This window comes from Bradysia coprophila (assembly GCF_014529535.1).
Source record: "Bradysia coprophila strain Holo2 chromosome X unlocalized genomic scaffold, BU_Bcop_v1 contig_26, whole genome shotgun sequence".
NCBI classification, from domain to species: domain Eukaryota; kingdom Metazoa; phylum Arthropoda; class Insecta; order Diptera; family Sciaridae; genus Bradysia; species Bradysia coprophila.
In genome coordinates this window covers 1644155-1662157 of record NW_023503313.1, presented here as the reverse complement: position 1 = coordinate 1662157, position 18003 = coordinate 1644155, and the positions used below count along the sequence as shown (strand labels likewise).

The 18003-nt window shown below is 32.4% G+C and overlaps 1 long non-coding RNA gene across 1 annotated transcript; it reads left to right on the top strand.

Moving 5' to 3' along the window:
* The first annotated feature begins 665 nt into the window (after positions 1 to 665).
* Positions 666 to 17715, top strand: LOC119069291. The gene is made up of 3 exons (XR_005086289.1): positions 666 to 679; positions 1859 to 1861; positions 17407 to 17715. It is a non-coding gene; the product is annotated as an uncharacterized LOC119069291 (long non-coding RNA).
* Positions 17716 to 18003: the final 288 nt, after the last annotated feature.

Here is an 18003-nt window from a genome sequence, read left to right as displayed (position 1 = left end):
TCAGCCAGAGATATTCGCTCACTGATATCAGTATGCTATAGACTTAAGATAATCAGAAGAAACAAATTTAAATAAGCGAACTGCAATTTGATTGACAGCGTGGTCTGCAGAAGGCCATGGTTTTTGAGCTACAACTGCGACCGCTGACTTTGTTCCTTTTATCTAGATGCAGACTTATCGAAATTATATGTAATATCGGGCTTTAAAGCTGAAGTAGAAGTTAAGTTGTCTTATTTTCACATTTATATTAGTATCAACTTGGAATGAATATGACAAACTCCGAAATTGAAACCACTTTTTCGCAGTGTCAACTATTTATAATAAGGTAAATGATGGGGAGTTGACCTAGTAGAAAAGTGATCTTAAGTTGTCCGTGTAAATTTGTATGAAGAAAAAATGATCGGTCAACTCACCATCCAATAAACCGCGAGTTGTCCTATGACGTTTGTATATGGGACAATTCATGATTTGTTGAATTTATATGAAATCGGACAACTCACGGTTCACGTATTTTAACTCTGCATTTTTATTAATTAATTAACTTTGTTAAACGAAATCTTCAAAAATTAATAAAATTTATGTTAATTAAGTAAACAAAAGATAAATCTTTCAAATAAAAGTGGTTCCATGTAACATAGTTCCAAAATCGATGAGAAATTCAAGTTCAAATTTTGGCTTTGTCAATTTAGGTCAACTCTCCATCATTTACCTTAAGTAGAAAAGATTCAATCGAAACAGTCTTAGGCTGCATTATATTTGGCAATTTAAGATCAACAATTCTGAATTATTTTTAACAAAATTATATAACACGGAAAACGTTGTGCTAACTTTAATTAACAAACTCATTAAAAATCCTTACAGGCACGGGCGACGCTGCTATATAGTTTTCTTAAAATTTGAGAGAGGTCGACCTGAAACTTGAAGATCTGAATCTGATTAGGACTGAAATTTTTTACAAGACTGAATTAACCGTAAATCTGAAGATCAGTTCGGATAAATCAGGTCAGATTCAGGACAGGTCAGATTAAATTCAAATATTATCAGGCTGACCTGAAATTCGGGTTCAGATTAAGGGATACCTGATCTGTTCCGAGTCTTACTGAAAATAACTCACGGTGTCAACAATAAACAACTCATAATTTCTCCGATTATTAAAACATAAGGATTAATATCTCGGTTTCAGCCATAGGTGTTTGGTTCCTGCTAACTCGAGGGCTGCACTGTCGCAGCAAAGTTTTATTTCCGTGCTATCCCCTGCACCTCTTCGAAATTGCAACAACACAATTTTCCTCGAGATTCTCCTCAGAAATGTTGAACTACGTTTCTTCTTCTTGGTATCCTCATTGTGGCTGAGAGTGGGACTCTTTCATATACTGTACCGCTCCGGTTATAATTAACAAACCAGTACAATAAATTACATTTGAAAAAAATTCACAATCTCATCATCGTCAATTCTGGTCGACATAAAAAGACCAGGCATCGACACATTTTAAACGCAATTAACTGCATATTTACTCAAGTGTCAATAAATTTCAGACCATGACAATCTATTTATACATTGTGTGAGGTCCAAATCTTACATATGCGGATGAGACGACGACAAAAAAGAGCAAATCAAATAATCGCCTCCCCCGAAAAAAAGACACATCATCACATCCACCGAAAGTGCATGCTCTGTGAAAAATCCCATAAATGCATTCAATTTTATCCAATTTGGAAAGTCAAAAAGAAAATAAAATCAACTCACAACATCTATATCTATCTAAATACTTAATTGGTGGGCGTTCATACTTAAATCCCATTCCAGAAACATTTTAAAGAGACAGACCCTTTCTTAAGTACCAATAATATCTAAAAGAAAGTGCCATATGGCGTAAATAATTAGGTTTAATTTCGAAACGAGATTATAACAAATTATTATTATGTTATGTATACGATGACGATGATGACGGTGATGTACGTTGAATTCGTGAGAGTTCATAAGTTCTTGTTGCGCCAATACCAGCGATATACATATACACATACACATAAACCATTTCAGTTTCTTTCTTGCGGGATTTCACTGATCCGAGTAATTGTTAAATATTTGAAACGGAAAATTTATCGTTTAAGGACCTCCGATGTTGTTTAAACGATTGCATGGTTATTTAAATTATCTAAAAACGACTTTGAAGAATAATTTACCGCATAATTGGTGGACATTATTTATTGGTCGTCCCGTATTTTTCCCCTTTAATATTTACAAAATTAAATTTAAATTTAACGAGCAACGAATCAGACGATTTTTACGATTCAAACTGGTGCACATGTTGATTTTCATTACAAAAATGTAAACGAACTATTTCTATCCTAATCAATCAATTTCTTATTCTGTGATCATTAGTTCAAATTTTCACAAATTTCATAGTTAATGATCACAAAATTGACTTGAATTTAAATTCATTGCACACCTTTTCGATATTATTTTTTTTTGTACCTTATCTCATTTCATATGAAATAATCTCACGTTCCGATCGAAAATAGCTCTTTAACCCATGTGTGAAACCACACGTATTATAATGTGATAGAAGAAAGATCGATATTGAGATAGGAAATGTTTTATTTTCTGATATACTAAACAGACAACTTTTCCGCTAAAGGTCACACAGAGTTGAATGTAGTAGAATTTATAGAATATTAGTAAGGACTACTAAAAATTATTAATTTTGGCGCTCGCAGCATAATTTCGTAGACACCTTCGGATGTTTCTAGAATTTTTGGAAACTTGTAAGCTATCGAATCTGCACGACTATTGATGATGTTTGTCAGCCTTAGTTTTGTAATAGATAACTTACTGTTACTGTTTTATTAATCTATTTTCATTCTTAATGTTTTTTGATTAAATCTAATTAAATCTATTAGTCCTTTTGTTTAAAATACTTTCCGTTATTGCTTTGTGTTTCAGATTAACACCGTTGATTCCTCAAATACAAAATCTTTTACTTCATTAGTTTTTGACATCCATTTTGTAAAGACGAAATCACTAGTAATCAACGCTTATTTCTGTCGTTGCTGTCGATAACAGATGACTTCATACGATTAAAAATGCATTTGGATGTGGAATTGAATAAATAGAACTGGATTGTGCCTTACAGTGAACGACATCTCAAATGTCTCACTGTCATTATTTTCAGAGAATGTCATTGTGAATTTGCAATGACACAATAAACTTCTCAGAAAAATTTGACAGTGAGACATTTGATATGTCGTTCACTGTATTATTTTTCGTCGACATTAGTTTATAATAATATTTGTATGTCAGATGGGCGACCTACAAATATTGTGTCGGAGCTCTCTAACGCCAATCTACACTTCCAGTGCCCAAAAATGCATTTATCGCTCTGTGGAATAAATAACTATTCGAGCGCATTATATTCCAGAACTCGTCTCCAGCTCGTACTGGAAACATATCATTTGCATAGGAAAAGTCCTATGGTGTGTAACAATGTGTTTTCATAAACGACGCATGTCCAGCTTTAAGGAAAAGAATTCATGCAAATTGCCGTAGTTAAGGTCAGGGACAGGGCCGTAGCCCGACTCTAAAGTCAGGAGGGGCGTTAGGGGTGGCGCTAGAACAAAAAATACGACAAAAATAAGTTTTGTATGTGAAAAATTCGAGGAAAAATTAAAAAAATGAAACCCCCAGCTGGATACGGCCAGCTGAATTTTTTTATAAAAATAATTTTGATAGACAGGCTTGTATGGAAATCCCACATAACAACGAAAAAAAATGAATTTTCATACAAAATTCAAATTTTTAACGGTCAAAATAGCTATTTTCATAATAAGGTAGTAAATGGGATTGTTTTGCGCACTAGATGTGAGATTGCCGATACGAGCGAAGCGAGTTCGGCAACACATCGTGTGCGCAAAACCCCCATTTACTACCGTGTTAGGAACAAGGTTTTATCTCCTGTAATGTCATAATCACAATAAAAAACAAATTCGAAAAATCAAACTGAAACATAAACACGCCATGACACCGTCACTCATTCATATTCCCCACAAATAAAACACACATCTAGTATACTGTCAAGAGTTTGTCAATTTTCAGTGAATAAATGAGAAATTATCGAAGTTTTCTGTGAATAAATGTGAAATTATCGAAGTTAGCCGTGCGCAAATGACCATTTATCGAAATTTTCAGTTAATAAACGTACGTTCTGTGAATGACGTGTTTAAATCTAGCCCATTTTGATTCTAAAAGTGACACTCAAATTATTCCCTTGACTGAAAGTCAGGGTCTTATGAAAGAAAATACCCTTAAATGTCCGTAACGCTAAGTTCACTATGATATTTTGAAAATGTTCTACATTGGCAAAAAACGTTAAATACAGAAAACGTCCGTACACTTGTTCCCTCGATAACTCGAGTAATTCTTTACCGATTTGCAAAATTTTGGTTTTAATCGACGGAGAATGAAAATCATGAGGTTAAGTTCGTAGATGGGCAATATTGGGATAATGAGATGGGAGTAATTCTCAAGAGAATTTTATTCCTTGTTACCGCGATAACTTCCCTAATTCTTATCAGATTTTCAAATTTTTTGTGTTATTCGACGAAGATTGAAATTCTTGAGGTTGAGTTTGCAGATGGAGAATGTTAGAACAACAAGATGGGAGAAATTCTACACAGACGCTTTTCCTTGTGGACTCGATAGCTCGAGTAATTCTTTACCGATTTGCAAAATTTTGGTTTTAATCGACAGAGAATGAAAATCATGAGGTTAAGTTCGTAGATGGGCAATATTGGAGTAATGAGATGGGAGTAATTCTCAAGAGATTTTTTTACTTGTTACCGCGACAACTTCCATAATTCTTATCCGATTTTCAAAGATTTTGTCTTAATCGACAAAGATTGAAAATCTTGAGGCTGAGTTTGCAGATGGATAATGTTCGAACAACGAGATGGGAGAAATTCTACACAGACGCTTTCTCTTGTTACCGCGCGATAACTTGAGTAATTTTTACCCGATTTTCAAATTTTTTGTTTTAATTGACAGATAATGATATTGGAGTAGTGAGTTTGGAGTAATTGTAAACATAACTTGTTTACCACGACATTTTTGCAACGGATTTCCAGAAAAATTTCTTATTTGACGAGTAGTGAATTTCTGGATTTCTGGTCTAACAATTAAGAAGTACTTCCCAAAAGAGTTTTTGCTTGCTTGAGAAACCGATAGCTCGAGTAATTCTCAGAGGCTTCAAAAATCAATTTCGACCAGTAGCGTAATTCATGTGGTTAAACTCGAACATTGGAATTTAATTGGACTAGTAATCTGGGATATACGACAATTTTTGCGTGAAATCCGTATTCTTAAAAGAATTTTTTCGTTCCTAAAATGTTTGAACGAGTGTGAACTTTGTGGCCAGAGCGAAGCGAGGGCCGTAATTCACACGAGTTATATTTTTTCAAGAGGTAGGCAGGAAATACGCCAAATTATACTCAGACGCTTTTCCTTGTTATCGTGATCACTTAAGTAATTTTTACCCGATTTTAAGTTCGTAGATGGATAATATTGGAGTAGTGAGGTTGGAGTATAATTGTAAACACAACTTGTTACCGCGACATTTTTGCAACGGATTTCCAGAAAAAAAAATTGTTCGACGAGTAAGTGAATCTGGATTTCTGGTCGAACAATCTAGAAGTCTAGAACAATCTTGCTTGCTTGATAACACGATAACTCGTGTAATTCTCAGAGGCTTCGAAAATCGCAGATTTGAAAATATTAAGTGTTTTCGACCAGTATCGTAATTCATGTGGTTAAATTCGAACATTGGACTTTATTGGACTATATGCGACAATTTTTGCGTGAAATCGCGTTCTTAAAAGAAATTTTTTCGTTCCTAAAGTGTTTGCACGAGTGTGAATTTTGCCAGAGTGAAGCGAGGGCCGCAATTCACATGAGTTTTTTTTTAAAGAGGTAGGCAAGAAATGCGCCACCTGTTCAGCGCTTTTAGTAGACTATATAGGAGACTCATATTAGGAGTAAGACATCGCTCGCTGGACCTTCAACTCATAGCTCTTTTTGTTTCTTCAGGAAATTAAATAAATATGAGTAAAATGAAGCATGTGATGACTGCTGTTTTCTGAATAAAAGAGACATCACCTTTTCATGTGACTTTAAATTTGTGATCTCAAAAACACCACCTCATTTAAAAATGGTTAGAAAACTAAGGCTGGAATTATAGAAAAAAAAGCCAGTCAAGGGACCTGACCCACCCAAGAGGTGGGGCCTAGTGAATATTATGACATTATAGGAGATAAATTATTTTTATAAAAAAATTCAGCAGTAATCTGCTCTTCGTCATTTCTGTTTACTATTTGAAACATTGAAAAAGAGAGAAATCAGAGAAAATATTTCGCTTTTCTTATGGAAGGTAGCTCCACTAACAAAGAAATTTAAATGTGTAATTTGAAAAATTAAATGACACATGAAAACGGCTCTCTTTGCAATCAAATGACAAGAAATACAAATATTTGAATGAACTTTATACGATCAAGTGTTAATTTCATATGGTCATAAAAGTACATTATAAATTTCCAGAAACAAGAAAGAAAAAACGAAAAAAAAACCGAAACGAAACAAAATTGTGACAGACCTTTCTTGTCGTTTTCCTCGTAAACATTTATACGTTATTTGAATATAATATCAATTTGGGAGATTATTATTTCTTAAGAAATTGGATATCTTAAATGAATATATTTTATTCTTAGAGAGGTCTGAACGGAGAAAATTTATAGGCCGAAGAATTTCATAATGTCTATATCAATACAATTTTAAAATCCATGAAAAAAGGCAATTACAAGAGTATAACTGGTATGAATAACAACGCACCAACATGTATAACGTTTATCACATTATTAAATCGGTTAGTTTAAGCATTACAAATTGTTTTTTCGAATTTTTATGTCATTTTTATTTCTTAAATGTGGTGTTTTAGAGCGTTTCCTAAACTAACCCAATTAATATTTTTTTATTACTCGAATTTAACCCCTCTTTCATAAAGATTAGTAACTAATGCACAGCTATTCATTAACTTCGGACAACCATTTTCCAGAAAAAAAAAATTAGTTTATTTTTCTGTGTGAAACTGAGCCTGACTGAAAATCAAATATTGGTTGGTTATGCTACATTTAATTTCAATTAAATTGATACAGTACAATAGGTACCCAAGGTTCGATTTCGAAAAATTATCCAGCTGATTGAAATGACTGACCATATGCAATATAGCCATTTACCCACACGCACAATTTAATAAATGAAATTATATCTCGGTTATGGGTCATCAGGTATATGTGCGCATACAAACATTTAATTGAATTCAATAGTTCTTGGTAAACACAAGCAACGCAACAATATATCGACGATTTTAATATCAGTTTCGGTCATATTGTTAATGTGTTCATTAAGGTTTTACCAGTGCAAGGGATGGGTAAATGTAAAATTGTTTGAGCAATTTGCATTGTTCCGTTTAGCTATATCTTTTCGTGCTGGGATGGTGATTGGTATCAATTTTTAATTTTTGATTTGGTCTCTACTTTCTGAAATTGTTTAAATTTTAGTTTTACTTAGATCACTAGGATTGATTTTGTACATTGTGCGGGCTAAACCAGATTTTCAGGATTTTGTTGATGGCTAAAGACGAAGAATTTCATTGTCGTGATTTCTGACAAAGCAATTTAACAGGATTTTCAGGATCTACTTACCCCTTTAACTTGAATCTGCTTCGAAATATGGCATAAAATGCAAAGTAACTGGATAGTTATCGAGTCTTTTACGTTCTTTACTAAGTAGTTTCAATAGTCGAATAAAAAATCAAATCAGAAAGTTGCAAATGAACAGTGATAATCGGCTGTGTCCCATTTTTTGAGTTTTAAGGATGCCATAGGTGCCACGCTATTTTAGATTTAATATATCACCCATCGAAGCCAATTGTTTAATTTTGATTTTTTTTGTATTCTACAAAAAGTGCAACTAGTCTCTGTACGCTTCTCGTGATGAAGCATAGAAAATTATGTGGAACCATTACAATTTCAAAGCGATACGCACGTAAAAACTTGTGTTCAGATAAGTTTAGAGCATTTTTTTTACGTGTAAGTGATTTTTCTTGGTCATAATATGCCGAAAACAGTCCAAAGTTTACTTTAGTGCAACACTTAATTTGAAAAAAGTAATTCTTGTGAAATTTAATTCTCTCATATTTAATGTTTTGTTCACAAGGAAAAATTGCTGAAGTAAAATTTCAGAAAATTTTGAACTGAATATGCATTATCTGCCGTAAATTGCATAAGAGACTTTTAGTGAAAAGAATTCGTTTTCCTAAATTTTTCACCAAATGCCTCATGCAAGTTACGAAAGAGACGACCTATGTCAAATTAACCATTATTCCATCCGTAATTTCATAAAACAAATGAGTTTTCGAAAAAAAATTTAAGTTTCATATTGAGGCAACAAAAGGCAAACATTTTTGATAATTTTCACAAGCTTCTGAAAGTAACAATTTTAAAGGATTTATTATGTCATACAGACAATCAAGACAAGTTTTGCAACTTCAAAAACCTTATGAGTTTTTAACGTTGTACGGCAGACTAAAAGGGCTCTCAATACGTTAGCTTCATTTATAATTAATGGTTGATGCTACAAACTTCATAGTCCAACTACGAACTTATCCAGAATTCGAAGGAAACACAGATTCCCAGATTCCATTATTGTATACTGATGTCGGGGGGACACAAGACAACAACCAATGATAATCGAATAGAACAAACGAAGATATTTTTATTAGTGCAAAGTCCCACAAAGTGAATCGAATAAATAAATGAAATAAACTATTGTGGACCTTTTATTAAATTTAAACCTTCTGGCCTCCCGGTTATCCACACACTACTGTCATACACATGCACAGCCAGTATAGTGTTACAATATAAAATTGGAAATTGTTTTGATCATAATAAAGGTATAACGGTGCCCAGAGGAATCAAAACCAAAATGGAAATTTGATGCGAAATTGTATTGAATTGTTTTATAACCAACAATAAAAATAAATTTGAAAATAAAGAAAAGCAAAAAAAATCAAACGAAAGCGTAAACTTTACCCACCACACACAGACTACACACATACAAGACGTTAGGTACATGTAATATCCTGTTCCTTTCAATTTCAACATATCGACATTTATTTGAATAATTTTATTAGGTTTGAAGAAAGTAAAAACGAAAAGGAAATACAAGAAAAGAACGCACAGGAATTATATGTACGTACATCTTCTTATAATACTACACTCTGACACTTTACGTATAAATTTCTTTTTAATGCAAAAAATTATGTTGAATTAGTTTCAATCTTTTTTATTGTAAGTTCTGTGATTTCATTGGATGATTAACTTTTATTTCCGAAAGACATAATTTCAGTCGAACTCGTAAAAAAAAGGTTTTGTCTCAGTTCGTGAAACAACGGCATCGTTGATTTCTTTTTGCTAGTTTTTATAGACATTTTTCACATGGTGCCCAAAAGTCTTGAAATTAAAGCTCTTATTTTACAGGATTTGGCGATTCGCACTGTTTTGTGTCTCAATCAAATCAAACTTTTCGCTTTTCCTATATTATACGTTCTTCAGGTGAATTTTCTTCGATATCCATCCACCGAGGAAATGTGTCCCTCTACAAAAAAAAATAGTTATTTACGTATCTGTTAGTCCGAACGAAGTGAGGGCGACAAGCGAAAGTGCCTAAAATAAACCGTCCACAACAGATGGGTATACAACTTTTCATGCTGAGGGCCTTTATCACGACAAAAATTCCGTAATTTATGCCCTAGGCATGAAATGGTTATTTTCATGCTTCGGGGCCGAAAATGAGGGCAATTTTTCGAATTTTCTAGGGTTTCCGGCCCTCTATATGAAAACTTACATGTGCACCTGTTTGGGACGGTTGATTTAAGGCACTTTCGCTTGTAAGCCTCACTTGCCTAAAATTGCCTGAAATCAATCGTCCAAAACAGGTACACAAAAGGTTTGATTTTGGATACCAAACAGTCGCAGCCTACTCGTTAGAAATTTTGAAAGAGAAATGCATTATTCATCGAAAAATCAGTAACTTGCGTGCTGAATTTTTCATCGATGAAATAAGCGATGATTTCAGCAATCATTGGAAACATCAGCGGAAACATGTTATCGATGAAAAATTCAGCACGCGAATTTCATCCCTGATTTCTTGATTAAAAATGCATCGACGAGAAATTGAACGATAACTCTTATCACCAATAAGTTTATCGATAATTCTGATGTGACTATTCAACTATTTCGCAGTCGAAATTGCAATTTTGCAATTTAGTGTAAGGAATATAAGTAAATTTTACTATTTGAATAGGTACTGGATAAAACAGCTTCAGCAGTAAGTAAATACAAGATATTTTATCAAAACCGTAGCGACAATTTTAATTTACTAAACAATTTCACATTCATCACTGAAACAATGAGGTCTCTATAAATTTCAATAACGTGCGTTATATGCACACCTAACAAAAATGATCGTGAAGATGGCTGAACAAATATTGAGCCCATGGCGACATAAAACCTTTCCTCAGCTCAATTTTTAAATGAGAATAATTATCTCATGAACCAAACAACCAATCCCTAATAATTAATCAAAAACATAAACAAAAAGTTCAAGGCTTTGTCATCTACGATTGGAACGACTCTGTTTGACTAAGAGATGTTTCGAAGATTTGCTAATTGTTAGTTAAGGTTCGTCATCATTAACGTTTTGATAGTTTAGGCATGCACCACGGCAGTGCCTATATTCGCGAAAATATTTTCACAAATTTTCTCAAATTTCCACTAGTTTCTCAAATTTTCGTGAATTTTCACAAAAAGTTTCTTGAAAATATTTTCGCGAATATAGGCACTGCACCACGGAGTCAATGTAGAATGAGTGTGAAAAAACGTTTCGACGAATGTATCACATTTTACCATCACATAGTTCATTTCACATTAAGCGGGAATAGCTCATTTTATCTGTAATTCTACTATATTCTACAGGGTTTCTGTTATCTTATTACCATCAGGGTTCCGGCATAACGTTATTTTTATCGTTATTTTTTTGTTCCTTGATGTAACGGTACAATAACGGTCAATTTATAACGTTTTTTTTTTCAAAACCGAAAATTAAAAGTTACGGCTCGTAACGTTACGCCCGTAACGAACATCTGTAACGTTATTTGTAACTGTAACGATATTTAAAAATTACGGTTTCAGAATACTGAATGATTTTTAGAAATAACATTATAACGTTACAGAATAGGGTTAAGTTTTTTAACGTTAAGAATTGTAACGAAAAGACAAAAAGTTCAAAGGATAACGTTACAACTTGTAACTTTTCTATAAAGTTATAACGTTAAGGAACCCTGATTACCATAACTTCGTATTTTAGCAACATACACTAGAAACACTTTTTGCTTAGATCACCATTCCGTGTCGAAAAGGTTGAATTCGTATAAAAAAAGGACAAAAAATTTACTTTCAATGATGGCTTTGCGAGAATTTAAATTTTCTTAGAGGCACTATAGGGAAATGCTCTTTGGAAACTATAACTTAAATGTAATGGATTTTCATAAAATTCTATTACATTTTTAGTACATTTTGTCAAAAAACTACTGGTGTCAGCACTATATTTTTTTGTGAACCAACTTCACAGCTACGACATTTCAAAGATATTTTCCCAGTGAAAACGGTCTGTTGCTTTATGGCAATTAATATCGGCAAGGTCCTAATTTCTAACGCCTACTGATCTTGTGCAACATTTGCAGAATATATTTAGTGTTTTCTCTGTCCTGTAAATGTTAACAGCAGTAAAACGATTTACTTATCCTTGATTCTAAGTCACTATATAAATCAAAAGGATCATGCAGTGTGTGTACAACCTCTAGCCCGATAAATTCACCTGCGATGCCATAAATAATTTCGGCTAATTATAATGAGTTGGAGGAAAGACTGATTCTTGATTCCACAAAAGCCACAAAAGCATATTTAAGTTATGTATCCTGGACTAAATTATGTGGGTTCATTCAACATGTTCGTTATGCAGATAATGTGATATCGATATAATAGATTTTTTTTAGAGATTAATGTAATCACGATGGGACATCAAGAAATTGAATAACAAAAAAGAAAGGAAAATTATTTTATGAGATCATCAACTTTCTAAAAATGGTCATATCCCTTCTGGAAGAAATGATTGGTTGAATGAATCTTGTAATTGATATATGTATGTGCGCGCTGTGCATTCTGTGTAAGTCGATTTATTAAGTGAAAAAACGGAATTTAAGAATAGAAGAATGATGTGTGAGTGTGCTGTGGAGTGAGAGTATATACATTTGGACGTGGGAGTTCACGGGCTAATTTAAAATAAATAAAAAAAGTCTTTTTTCTGTTCATTTTTTAGTTAAAACATCAAAATCGAAAATATCCTAATTTACAAAAGAATGTGACATATTATAACCAATTGAGATTAATGGTTATGTTTTATATAGAAATAAAGCATTCAAAACGTTATTAATAAAACGTTTAAAATTGGTCAGGTAGACTTATAATAATAAAGATGATGGTTTTTTTTCTCTCTTTCGTTGAATACCTGCTGCGAAGGTAACACTTTAAAATGAAATGTTTTATTTATAGCCATTGTTAAGACATTTTGAAATAAATATTCTGTAAAAAACATAATGTTAATAATGAGGGACTATGTTGATAGCTATCATTTTTAACGTTCGAGGAAAACATTAATAAAATCAAGATTTTGTGGGAAGGATTGCTAATATATATATTTGTACATATCCATACTTATATAGCGTATGCCCATCCGAAACAAAATATTCGTGTGTACGTAACACATATATAGAAATAATACGAAATAATACCAAAGCGCTAAAAATACAGAAATAAAAACTATTCTCCGAGAAAATTGCAAATATAACAAATATGAAACATTTTTTCAACTTACACTATCGCATAATCTTCGCGAGATTCCAACACCTGCAAGCTATTTAAATTTTTAACATTTTGTTTTATCTTTTTACCCGAAAAAACTCAAGAGACAATATGGTTTTATTTTCATTTTTTTTTCTTCATTTTATTCACTAAGTTGGAATATATATATATATATATATCTCTGGTTTGTACAGATTGTATTATACAAATGTTTTAAATAGCGGACAACATTTCAGGTAAAACATTCCTTTATATGTTAACAATTAATTATTTTAAGCCGGTCTTAACAAGCCATTTAATTTATCTAATTGGTTGTTGTGGAGATAAAAACGACAAGCGAAAAAAGGAGATGTGTTTTTTGTCTGAAATTAATGAAATGAACATAAAAGCACAAGAAATGAATGATAACAACATGTGGCATTTATATACTTATGTTGTTGGTAAAATGTCATTGGGTTAACTATATGTAGGAACTGTTAAGTGTCCATTAATTACATTATTACCTGAGCAACGAAATTATTTCAAATACAGCACGATGGAAGACTACACCATTGCGTCTGAGCTATGCCATATATTAACAAAAGCCAGGACAATTATACTTGTACAGCTCTTCCTGCAATATGACTAAATTATATGAAAACTATTGAATATGGAAAATATGGTTAAATATAGAAAGAGTACATGTCACATTAGCGAATTATAAGGAAAATACAATCTAATTTGAATAGTCTGGTTCACGATTTTTTTTGAATCAGAGCTAAAATATTGAAGTTTCATTTTTCTTATAATTCGCTAATCTTACACGTCCTCCTTTTGCATTTAACTAACTCTAAACTCGCAAATTTATGTGAAATAGGTGCCAATACATAAAACCAGGAGGTGCAGTCGATTTCACCATATGGCCAGTTCGACCCTGGAACTGATTGGAAACTGCATTGATATTTTAAAAACGACAGTTATCTGTTATCGAGAACGATAATATAGATCAGAGATGAGCTGCTGCAAGTGTGTTTTTGGTTCATGAATTGTAGTAATACGACTTCCGTTTACGCAAACTTAATCACTAATATTAATAACCAAACTGAGTAGTTCACTCACTTCTCCCATCCATCTTTTTTATCGCTGATTGCGAATATAATACTTATCTATTTATATTGCAAGTTTTGTACTTCACCATATTTCACATTCTAGATTCATTATCTCAACGATATTATTTAACTAAAATCATGTTGAGAAATAAAATCTTGGGTGTATGACCTGGAAATAAAAACAATTTGCTTTGCAGTGTTATCGATTAGTGCGGCGTTGCTCTGTTGAATAATACCCGATTCATTTATCATTCATTTTCATTTACAGTTGCATTTATAACTAAAGCTTTCGTTTTCGCCCCTTGAATTGACATTTCTTTACTTTCGGTCCTCTTAGCAAGCATACAAAAATTAATACGTAACTCTTTCGTCCTACTCAATCGATACGTAAATAACTATTACATAACAAGGTGAAAGTGATTTTTTTGGTGAGTATGTGGTTTTGCAACCCTAGCAACAATTTAAACAATTTCCTGAGGTATATACTAAAACCTTTCATGCCAAGGTAGGCGAAAGTTGAATTATCTTCTTTAATGGGGCGAAAGTAGCTATTTTAGCCCCAGCCCCAATGAATAAAAAAGAATTCTACATGCTGAATGTTTACTCCATCTCGAGAAACCGTTTTACAGTTTTAACAGTTTTACAGTTATGAACGATTAACTCTTTAAATAGCATTTTATCATGTATTTAAATGCAAGTTTTACCAATTGAAGTAAAAAGTCTTGTATCAAACATAATAAATCTGCCGTTTCCGAAAGGTTAAGCAACGAACATTGAGAGGTATTTTTTGATAGCAAAGATTGTATTCCAGACTGCCTACTTGCTAAGAAAACTCAATCAAAATCAACGACAAATTCTTAAATTTAATTTTTTTAAATGACGTTTTGAACTTTTTTGCAGCTTTTACTTATTAAATAATCAATTAAAACTGACTTAAAACACATGTCACTCATTGAATTGAACGAGTTTGACTTAATTTATTCGCAAATTTTTATATTTTATGCATATTCTTTGTTATATAGCATCAACACCAATGAAGGTGGATTGATTAGTTAAATCAAAACGTACCTATATAAGTTATGACAGAAGCGTCTTCCTGTTACAATCCATCTTAATTAATATTAAATAAAATGTATTGGAGCAGAGATGAAAAAAAAATCATAATTTCTTGACTCCAAAAAAAAAATTATAATTAGAATTCGAAAAGTTATAAAAATAACAAAACTAATTAGGTGAGATCGCCTTCAATAATCGCGAGATAAAAAAGTAATAATAACAATATTATAAAATACAAATATAAATATACAACCAGCAAGCATATATATACCAGGCTGAAGCAGAAAACATGCATATTGTATCTCATGATTATTTGTTTTATTTATTTTTTTTTCGTAACATTTCGTTTTCTTACTTTATATGGGGGCTATTATGGTTTAAATGTAAGGTATTTCGAGATAAAATCATTTTGTTGAAGTCGTTTTTATTAGTTGTGACTTGACATTTTTACTGCGTGTAAAACTTGTTGCTCCTCTATTTTATTGGACGATAGTGATCGTTCGACAGTTCAAATGGTCTTAATTGTACAACAAGCTATCAATAAACTAATGCTGTGTGCGTATGTTTTATTGTTTCACTGTTTTGTTGCATAGAATTAATTTTAATTGAGTAAAATATTAAATTTATGTTGGTACTTGACATCATTGTAAATGGTTAGAGGTGTTCGTTGATTTGTTCGATTTAATTAAAAAGAAAGAAAAAAAAACTGAGGAAGAGAAATAACACGAAAATGTTACATTCATCAAAATTAGTCGTTTAATTTGATTCGATCATTTTGAAATTTTAAAATTAATCACATCGTGAACACGAATTATGGAATTTTCCAGACAAACAAATGATTCGAGGAAATAACGTATTCCCTAGATGTGCGAGCGAGTTAATTATTTTTTTTTAACCGAATCAGCTTCTCTCTGTCAACGAATTCATTTAAGCAATATAAACTGAAGTATAAATGTCGTTAAATCAAATTCTTCAACACATCCATCATTCTAACAGTCGTCATTCATATCTTCCATCTTTTGATGTTTCGGAATTCTTCATTCTGCAGTTATAATTGCTTTTGTTTCTCTTCTGTTCGTTTTGATATTGCAACTTAATGAGTAGGTAACGCGGTACAATTGGCTGGTAGCTTTATGTTTCTTGCAAATTAGGTGACAACCTTTTTTATGAAATGAGGCGGCATTACGAACATTGTTTTTTTATTAGTTGTTTTGATTCACCTGAATCCTTTGTTGTAAGACATACGGATTTGTGCATCATAAATCTAGATGTTGTTAAGACCTCACAGTTCACATTTAACTCAATTGTAGAAAGTGTGAAAACTGACGCTTAAATGTTTTCGATACAATTCAATTTACGAGCGCTCCTTTAATACTTCTTCTACTTTTTTTTCAATACAAAAATTTTGTAAGGATTAGATTCTTGAATTCTATTAATGCTAACTAATTCAAAAATGTATCGAAATTTGATCATTAATTCTATTACTTTACTCTTGCCGAAGATATCGTCCAGTGACTGATACAAAATCTTTTACTTCATTAATTTTAACAACTTACATATTGCCGTATAATAGAACACTATCTGAGACCCATACATTATTTTCGTCATCGTTGTGCACAGCAGATGATCAATACTAATATAAAACTTCAGTGTGGTTTCTTCATTCGTCAGATAGGGACTTATTTAATCTGGTTTTTCTATCACGTCAAATAGAGTTGACACTTTTGTAAGAAACCTTATACAAACGACAAAACGAACGTAATATTTCACTATTCAATGTGTTACTTCCTTTGTTCAAAGTAGTCGACACAATTCCACAGTGTGATAGACTGCAGACTCTCACTGAATTATTGTGCTGGAAGTTAGTAGGTTCGAACTTGCCGACACAGAAGACAAAGATCATAGATGGCCTTCGTACACGGAATGAACTGTTCTACGACAATAATTCAGCAAAATAATTCAGTTCGAGTGTACAACCTAACACTTTGAACAAATGAAGTAACAGATTGAATTTCTAGTATTGTGTACACTACCTTAAGACTCTTAAGTGAAGAACACCAATTAGGACCAGCACATGAATGGTCGAAGAAATCATGGCACGAAATCCGGTGTCCACCTTCGTAGCATATACGTTCGGTTGTGTGGAAAGATAAGGTAAAACCGTACAAAGTGTGTATCGGAAAAAAGTTCTTATCAAAGTAAATTACAATGAGTAAATTTAATGGATACTTGTAAGTACTAGGTCCCACCTGTTGGGTGGGTCAGATCCCTTGACTGTCTGAACCTGAACTTCTTAATAGATGTTGCATTGGTAATGATTTATTGGTTGATTAAGAAGAACTACTAGAACGGTCTAAATCTCTCATTAATAATTTAATTCTGTTTTGTTTTATTGAAAATCTTTGTAAAGTCTTGAGACGTTATAAAACGATACTAATTTTTGATTCACAACTTCATTTTCTGTTACTGGCCTGGTTTTATGCTCATACTAGACCGTTATTGTCTATAAAATGATGAATGCCTTCAATAAAAATTAATTAAGCTTCACACTCGTTAATTTTTTGTGGTTTATTCGCTTTTGTTAACAAGACAAAATAAAATAACAAGAAAGACTTATTGAAATAGATCAAAAAATTCGTTTAGCAACAGCTAAATTCGTTAGAGCAATATAATGTATCTTGAAACGTAACTTCAGGAATTCTGTGCTTTAAATCTTTAAATCGGTTCAGAACACTGTAACTGGGGTTAACAAAGAGCAGAAAAGGCTTTTTCTGAGAACTACTTCCAGATGGTTGAACCAATACAACCCATTTTCGAACTTGACCTGAGGATT